Consider the following 9,800-nt stretch of genomic DNA (forward strand, 5'->3'; position numbering starts at 1 on the left):
CACGATGAGATTGCGTTCCACTCGACGCGCACTGACTTGATCGCACATGTCATGAAGGAAGACGCTCCGTCTCACATGCTTCCGGAGATTCCCAAACCGACTCTTTACCTTGTCGTTTTATGTTTTAGGGCTTTCCATGTTGAACTATATATACTTTTTTGTTAAGTCTTTGCCCAAACATCTTTTATCTCGTTTTGTTTTTTTCCTTAAGGTTTTACCTAGCCACCTAAAACGTTCTCAGACTTTGTAATCCGATATCTTTGAGTTTATTCAGTTTTTGCATTTGATTTCTTCTACAAAGTTGTTCTTCCCATTTTTATATATCTAATGATGTTTGATTCAGTGTTTTCTGAGTTTGTATCGTTGATGATGATTTCTAGATCCGAGTAGTGTAAGAGTTCTTGAGGATGGGATAGATTAGGTGGAGGATCTTAGGATGTAGGGTGTTTAAGCTTTTATTTGTATGATTCCCTTCTGGACTAGAGTTAGAAATACTAGTTTCTCTCTGATAAATTGGAACTAGGGCTTAGACATTTCCACACCCAAAAGGTGTTCGATGAAACGTCTGACCAACTAGTGCCAGAGACTTGCATTCCTAGTCTAAGAGATTAATTGTCTAGGATGTTCGTTGACGTGAATGAACTTGTTTGAAAAGCTTGCTTGATCATGTTTCTCTAGCGAGAGCTAGGTTTGGAAGTGGTTGAGTCTGAGTAGCTTCTGTCAAGAGATTGGATTAGCTAAGTCGTGATGTTCATTGTTTGGGGATAGTTTGCTTGTGGCCTGGTAAACACTCTGTAAACTAGGGTACTCCACCGACATCAATTACTCCCATCCTTAGGACTTCTATCTTCCTGGCTGCTATTGCATTCCTGAGACCGTTTCTGATCATGCTATCTAGTTCATGCTTAGAATCGTTTTTTTGCTTTTTACTCATATTTACTTCCTGTCATACATTTTCGTTTCTAGTTCTGTAACTCATTTCCGTTTTGCATTCTGATCATTCTAGGATTGTTATATACAAAACCCCTCTTTGAATTGGCTTATCTTGTGATTTCTTGATTGCATCTCAATTGTTAGTAAAGTTTCCCAACTGGAATGACACCTTAAGTATTACAACTGCATAAGGTTAATTGAACCTGCTAGGACATACAAAATCCTAGTATCAGAAACCATGTGTGAGGATTTGTTGAAATAGATGATGTAGACGAAGAAAAGATAGAGTAGGTTATAAACAAAGATGATTATGTTGAAAAGGATAGTGAGGTAGCTCTAGATGAGAAAGAAGATCCAAACCGTAGTGATGGAGATAATCAATTTTCTGGGTTAGAGTATAGTGATATATCATGGTTTTTACGATTTTTAACCATAATATAAGTGTTCTTTTTAAGTCTTTTGATTTGTTTTGTAGGATGCTTTTGAGTAGTTTAAGGTTTTCTAGGATTTTGGCACGGATGGAGCAAAGTGTAGCAATTTGGATCATTTTGGAGCATTTAACCGGAGAAATCAAGTCGGAGCTGATCAAGAATGACGGGGTCAATCGATGCCACCTTTGGTACTGGTCGACACCCACATAAGCCGACACACGAACCAAGTTTTGGAAGTTTTACAAATCTTCCCGAAGTTTTCCACAATTGCAACACAAGACCTTGACTTGTTTTAGGACATATATATATAGTGTTTTCATGTCTTAGAAACCCTTAAGTTTTAATTCTAGCAGCTTTTTGAGAGAGATATATTGAGAGCTTTTGGGAGAGACGGATCTGAATTTCTTTGTAGAGAGAAGATTCCTAAACTCCATCTTTTACTTTTCATTATCTATTGCATGTTATTCAGAAATATGTTTTGTTCTTCATTAAATATGTCTGAGTAGTTTGCTTGTTAGGTTCAAGGTTTTTCACAAAGTTTTTATGGTTTATTAGATCTGTTATTTTTAGGGTTCATTATCTTATGTGATCTTCATCTCTGGTTGTTCTTCATATTAATTCTTGATTGATCACCTAAAATTAATAACCTAGAAAAATAAATTGATATGAGAATATAATTGATTTTCCGGATAAAACCTTCGATGAACAAAATTACTTTTTACAAAGAGATTTAATTTAGTAATTTTGTGAAAAACTAAACTTGTTTTCAAAGCTACTTTTAACCTTGAATTTTACAAAGATATTTGGATTTTTGGGTTTTTAACTTAGATAATATTTGCAGTGAGAAATGATTTATTTTACAAAGGAGTTTAGAATTATATATCTGATTTTTAATTGCTTGAATCCTATTAATTATTTGATTTAATATTCTGTAATTTCCTGAAAAATTGCCTAAACTTAGCTTTTTAATCCATTAATTTACACAACCCTTTTTAATTCTGTTTTTGCATTGCTTTTCTTAATTTAAATCAACCTTTTAGGGTAATAATAAAACTCTACTGTGTGATCTTGAGTCTCTGTGGATTCGATCCCCAAGTACTACAACTACAAAGCTGTTAGTACCTCTAGGGTATTATAATTTGTGCTTATTCAAATAGCGAGAAGAAGCAAGATGTAAATGTGCAAGTGTCAAGTACGAAGAAGAGAAAGACAATGCACATTGATCATGGTGCAAAGAGTCAGAAAGTACAATTGCTATGTCAGAGAGCCGCAACCACTCATGGTTTTGATGAAGAAATGAAAATTCATTCATTAAAGGAGTGTTTGAAGCTTCCTTCAAGCCTTTTAAAGAAGAAATATGCCAGAAATTGAAGAAGTTGGAGGAGGATGTATCAGAAGTGAAGGAATTACTATCCCCTCTAGCATCGAATTCGACACATGCCACTCCACCATCCGTTAAACCAAAAGATGTGGTAAGTCAAAAATAATTCTCTATGCTTGTGGTATTGCATTTATAATTGTTTTCTAAAACTTGTGTATTCTTAATTCTGACACAGGGTAAACCACCACCTGTTCAGTATTGATTTTGACTCTATCTTAATTCACTGTGATAATTAAAGTGTAATCAATATATCTAAGAATCATGTTCATCATTCATGAACTAAACACATTGATATTAGACATTACTTCATTCTTGAATTGGTTTACGAGAAACTGATTGAGATTGATCATGTGAGTACAGAATTTCAGCTAGCTGATTTATTCACTAAGCCATTGGACTTCAACAGATTTACAAATCTGAGATAGTCCATTCGAATTTGTGAGATCTAATCTTCTGTTTTAAGGTGTATTGATTGTATGATAGGAGCAATCACTGGAACAAACCATGGAAATCCGAGGATATAAAAAAGATCATTGTGTTGCTATATGCCTAGAGCTGTGTGGGAAATAGCTGTATGTCATGTCAGTCTGTGCATCCTGTCAAACGTTGTTATGTCATTAGGAAGTCAAAGATCTGAGAAGAGACACAAAAGTGCATGAAGATAGTGCTGTTGTTTAGTGTAACAAAGACACATCAATACTATATGTTGAAGTGATAATAACACTATCAGAAGCATGCATAAGGATCAGTGATTGAGAAGTCAAGTGATATCACTAATCCATGGAGTTCAGTGTAGCACAAGAGATAACGAGCCCTGTGAAACATCAGAGTTATGTTTAGTTTTCTATTTTTTTTTAAAAAAGGGGGTTCCTGTTGTATCTTTTGATTGTGCTCTCTTCAAAGATTATTCCAGCTACCTATGAATATTTGGATGGCATCAGTGGATTGAAGGCATGAAAATGTGAAAGACTAACCACTGATGTTTAGCCACTAATCTTTGAAAATTCAGAAGGTTGTGGTAGTGTCTAGTGAGAGTTCTGAAGAGACAAATTGGCATATCCTTCAACAGAGGAATCTCCAGGTACATACTTATATACAAAATAAGAATGTGTCAATCTATTTCTCGGTCCCTAAACTCAATTCCATGTGTTGCTTAAATCATCTAATCACAAGTCTGTAATAGCTCAAGTGATTGTATTTTCTCAAACACTCGATTAAGCACTATTGCACTAAGTTATTTATGAGTGGTTGTAGGTCAGTTTGGGCTTTTGACGCGAGGTATCTCAGGCCCATCTCTGCCTGCTACGAGGAGTATATAAAAGGAACAACATCTAGGTTTCCTCATCCCATCACTTGTGCATTCGAACAGTCTCTTGAACTATTTCGTTTTCTTTTTCTTGGGTTCTTGGGTTTTTGTTTGTTTTAATCTTTCAATCCTTCTTAACCTTGCTCCAAAGATGATGTCCATTCTCAGTGGTTCCCACCGATTCGTGCAGCTGCGATAAGATATCGATCTGGTAGAACATCAACAGTCTGGTGGTGTTTCATTTTCCTCGGAAACGAATCCTACGACGCCTCTATGTACAACAATGGTCCTCTAGAATCCTAATGGGCTGGAGACTGAGGAAGTCTCTGATCAATTCGCCACTGCATCCTCGCGTGATGGTCTAATTGCTCCTTCGTCTAATCCGCCTAAGTCATCTGATGCATGCGACTCTTCCTCTGCCTCTCCACCACAAAAGCAGTCCATTTGACTGGAAATGCTTCACCTCTACTAAGGTAGCACAAAGGAATGTCTCGTTTTCTGCTCTTGCCTTGGCCCCAGAAGCTTGCTCTGTTTTCGGTGATGATGGCACAGTTTGGTCTTTGCTTACAAAGTGTAGGTTGCTCAAAACCATTACTGTTGTTGGCTCGTGTGAAGCCGATGTGGTGTATGAGTTTTGGGCCAATCTTCCATCGGTTAAGGTCGATACTGACTCGGTGGAGGTTTTTCCGTGATTGGGTGTATGTGTTCTCCCTTGCAAAGATCAATGAGTTGTTTGGCCTTAAATTAGTTGATCTTTGTGAACAACGAAGCCAAACAGCGTCAAGTTTGGAGGAGGATTTAGCCTTGTTTCTCTCGGATGCAGAGGTGAAGCAGTGTAAGCAACTGGTCCCTGCTGTTGTCCGCAACCCTGTCATCAAGGAACTCCATAAGCTGCACTGTAGTAACTGGACGCCTACCGCTAATAATGTTTATATTTCAACGAGCAGGGCGATGGTCATTTATATGGTGATGCATCAGCTACCATTTGATTTTGGGCGGATGGTGTATGATCAAATCCTCCAACTAGGTCTGCAAGCGCAGTCTACTTTTCGGTTGCCGTTTCCTAGCCTGATCTATCGATCGTTGCAAGCATAGCATCCTGTGAAGTCTGCACGTCAGCCAGCTGATCACAAGTCGGCTGCCACTAAGAAGGTTGTGTCCAAGCCTGTACTGCCTGATCTACCAGCTGATTCAACAATAGCTCGCAAAGCAATGCGCTTGGCCATCAAGATTCTACAGGATGCCTTGGCCGATGGTAAGTGATTTTGATTCCCATCTTGTTGTCTCTCTATCTTGTTGTGTATTTTTGACTCAACTGTGCCAAACAAGCAGGGGGAGATGATGAGTCGTGCTCTGATGAATAAGGGAACCTTGATTTGTGGGGGAGCTTGTTGTTGCTGCTTGCTGTGTTATTTGTTTCTTTTTCCTTTGTGATCGCTGAACTCTTTTTTTATTTGGGCTCTATAATAAGTTTGAACTTGCACTTGGTACTTTTTCCGCAAACCAACCAGTTCTGATGGTTGATATATCATGGTATTTAACCATGATATAAGTGTGCTTTTGAGTCTTTTAATTTGTTTTCTAGGATGTTTTAGAACCTTTACAGGTTTTCTAGGACTTTGGCATGGATGGAGCGAAATGGAGCAATTTGGATCATTATGGAGCATTTAACCGAAGGAAATTAATTTAAAGTCGGTTCTGAGGAACAGCATCGACCGACACCACATGGGTGGAGGTCGACACCGATGCAAACCGACGCAGAGTCTTCAAATTTGGAAGTTTCACAAAGTTACCTGAAGTTTTCAACAATTGTAACACAAGTCTCTGACGTGTTTTAGGACATATATATAGTGTTTTAGGTCTTAGAAACCATTAAGTTATTTTCTAACCAGCTTTTTGAGAGAGAGAGAGATATTGAGAGCTTTTGGGAGAGACGGATCTGAATTCTTTTGTAGAGAGAAGATTTTTAAACTCCCTCTTTTACTTTTGATATTTATTGCTTATTATTCAGAAAAGATGTTTTGTTCTTCACTAAACATGTCTCAGTAGTTTGCTTGTTAAGTTCAAGATTTTTCACAGGGTTTTTCTGATTTATTAGATCTGTTATTTTTAGGGTTCATTAACTTTTATGATCTGCATCTCTGGTTGTTCTTCATATTAGTTCTTGATTGATCACCTAGAATTAATAATCTAGGAAAATAAATTGATATGAAAATATAATTGATTTTCCTGATTAAACCAATTACTTATTGCAAAGAGATTTGATTTAGTAATTTTGTGAACAATCTAAACTTGTTTTTAAAGCTGATTTTTAACCTAGAATTTTACAAAGAGATTTGGATTATCTGGTTTTAAATTTAGATAATATTTGCAATGAGAACTGATTTATTTTACTAAATAGTTTAGAGTGCTAGATCTGATTTTATTTGCTTGAATCCTAATTAATTTATTGATTTGATAATTCATAATTACCTAAGAAATTCCGTAGACCTAGCTTTTTAATCTTCTGAAATTACGATACTTTTATTTAATATTTTGCATTGATTTTCTTAATTTAAATCAACTTATTTAGCGTAATAACAAAACTTTATAGTTTATTGTGTTTGATCTTGAGTCTATGTGGATTCGACCCCTAAGTACTACAATGATCTCTTAATTTGAGAGAGTAGCTCCAGGGTTTAATTTGAGCATAACAAATTTTGGCGCAGTTGCCAGGGACTCTTTGATCTACCGTTAGATTTAAGTTTTTAATTTCGTCTAAATTTTTTCTTTTTATTTTCAACTAACACGCTTTTGTTTTTCTTCTCTTGTGTGTTTCAAGTGCATGCCTCCTAAGCCTAACACTAGGAACAATAAGACTGGTCCAGTTGTGAAGCTTTCAAACCAAGAGTTTGAAAACTTGAGCGTGAAAACCAAAAAGCAGCCAAATCAGTAAAGATGGTCAATCTAGTCATTCTGAGATTTGATGAGGCTGGTGTTTTGAGGGATCAAGAGGGCCACTTGCGCAATGATCAGGGCCAAAAGCTTGATGCGGAAGGCAACGTAATTGCTGAAGTCGTTGTCGCTGAGGACCAGAACGTTGGCATCGACCAACGCCAACATGGTGTCGATCGACACCCACTTCCAACAGATGCACGTGGAGCTGCCAACCACGCTAACAACCCAGTATGAAGATAGGACTAAAACCGGGATTTGATCAGGACCATTGCAGACTTATACATAGCTGATTTGATGTATGAAAACCGCTCTGCAATTGTTCCACCTCCATTCCGAAGGAATGATTTTGAGCTGAAGCATGCATACTTCCAGCTAGTTGGACAGCGACCTTTCTTGAACTTGCCCAATGAGAAGCCTCTGGATCACATTGAAAACTTTGGATGCTGCAAGCCATGGGAATTTCAAGACAAGATATCCAGATGAAGCTGAGAATTTGATTGAGAATTTGGCCTACAGCAATAGTACTAAAATAGCTGATGCTGAAAGGAAGAGACTACATGGAGGATATGATGCAAACCAGTTGGCTTCAGTCAATGCTAAGTTTGATTCAGTTCACAACCTTCTGGTTGGTAAGAAATCAGTTCATTTTGCTGTTGAAGTTGAAACCTATGAACAAGAACCTGAACTAGGAAATCAAGAAGAGGATGTAAACTTTGTCTATGGGAATCAAGGTCAGCGGTTTGGAAATCAGCAAGGTAGCAGGCCTTACAGTAGAAACAGCCAGCGTAGTAAATTTCAGGGAAATTTTTCTTCTGGTTTCACACCCAAGTCTGACTATCAGAAGCAGCAGCAGAGCAGCGGTTACACAAGAACTTATAGTAATACCTCATATCAGTCCCCTCCTCCTAAGACAACTGAAAGTAGTAGGATGGAAGCTATGCTTGAGCAGCTTTTGCAGGGTCAGGAGAAAATGACAGTGACTTTCAATGGAAAACTTGATAATGTCTACACTGAGCTTAACGAAAAATTTGAAGCTTTGAACATTCATGTCAAGAAGTTGAAGAGTCAGGTTGCGCAAACTGTTGGATTCGTCAAAAGACAAGAGGAATTTCTCCCTGGGAGAACTGAATCAAATCCTATAATCATGTAATGCAATGACTTTGAGAAGTGGTAAACAGCTACATCCGGTGTCCCAGAACGTCTTTGAACACTTAGAAACTAATGTGTGAGATTGTAAACTTGAAGGCTATCAAAAAGGCTTAGAAGGTGAATGTTGTCATTCTTCTTTTAGATCTCTTCTTCACTTTGCTGCTGCTCTTTTCTCCTCTGTTTCCCTCTCTACTGTTTCTCCCTTCTCTTCTCTTCATCTCTTTGCCACTTCTCCCTTCTTCATTGAGAACCTCCCCTCTCCTTTCTCCTCTCTTCTTTACCACTTCTATGTCGTTTTCTTAGGCATATCACCGCCGGTATCTACGCTGGATTTTGTCATTAGCATCGACAGTAGAAAATTTTTCATGACTTTTAAAAATAAGATGTTAAAAATAGATAAATATTAAAATTTAAATATATTAATAGACAGTAATCATGAATTGCATATTTAAAGTTGATTAAAATTTCTATGTTGTTCTAATCATTTAAAAAACTTATAGTTAGAATAATATTGTATATTTGATATTGAAATTCAAGTTATTTAGATTCAGTATAAAGCAAAAAAATTGTGTAAAAAAAAATTATTTTACACAAGAATACGGTGAAAAGTAACTGTTTTTAGTTTTTTAGGTGAAACAAATAATATTATTACCCAATCCAACAGATGAGTCAATTTGTTAATTCGTTAATGTTACTTACGTGTTACGTCACTCAATGTCCCACAATCCCGGTCCCCGTCGAACGAAATACAAGTTGAAGATAAAACGACACCGTTTCTCAATTATTAATATCGACGACGAATTTTCATCGAAACGTTTCTTTCGCTTGACCTGAAAAGTCAATAGTTGCCCAAAGACTCACTCACCACCCTTGGTTTAGTATTACACACATGAATCTCTTATCTTCTCAATTCTTTCTTCCTCTTGTTTTTTTTTTCTTCAATTCCAATGATCTGTCACGCTTTGTTAGTTTTCTTTATCCTCATTACCGTTGCCGTCGTAGGAGAAGGAGCCACGGCGGCGTACGAACCCACCGTTGTCTTTCTCATCAACTGCGGTTCTACCTCCAACAACAGTGATACCAATGGCCGAACATGGACACCGGAGATAGGCAAAATAATGCCGTCGAATTCAGACTCTGCGTCCTTCTCTTCAGATGCGTTATACCAAGACTCAGGGATTACTCAAGTGCCGTACGTGAAAGCTCGTATTTTCCGATCAGAGTTCACCTACACTTTTCCGGTCAGTACTCCCGGCTGGATATTCCTCCGGTTATACTTTTACCCGACCCGATACGGATCCGGATTCGACGCCACTCCTTCCTTCTTCGACGTCAACGTCAACGGTTTCACTCTCTTGCGAAACTTCAGCGCAGATTCAACGGTAAAAGCTTCCATACAGGTGTCAAAGTCTCTTATCAAAGAGTTCATCGTTCCGGGCCACCAGACTTATCTGAAACTCACTTTCACACCGTCTCCGAATTCGTTAGCTTTCGTTAACGGAATCGAGATCGTCACCATGCCTGATCAGTTTTACTCAAAGGGAGGATTTGACGACATGATAACAAACCTCGTTAGCTCTACTGACTTCGTGATAGACAACTATACGGCTTTAGAGACTGTTCACCGGTTAAACGTTGGCGGACAAACTGTCACTGACGTCGG

Source organism: Camelina sativa, chromosome 11 (genome assembly GCF_000633955.1).
Source record: "Camelina sativa cultivar DH55 chromosome 11, Cs, whole genome shotgun sequence".
Taxonomy (NCBI): Eukaryota; Viridiplantae; Streptophyta; class Magnoliopsida; order Brassicales; family Brassicaceae; genus Camelina; species Camelina sativa.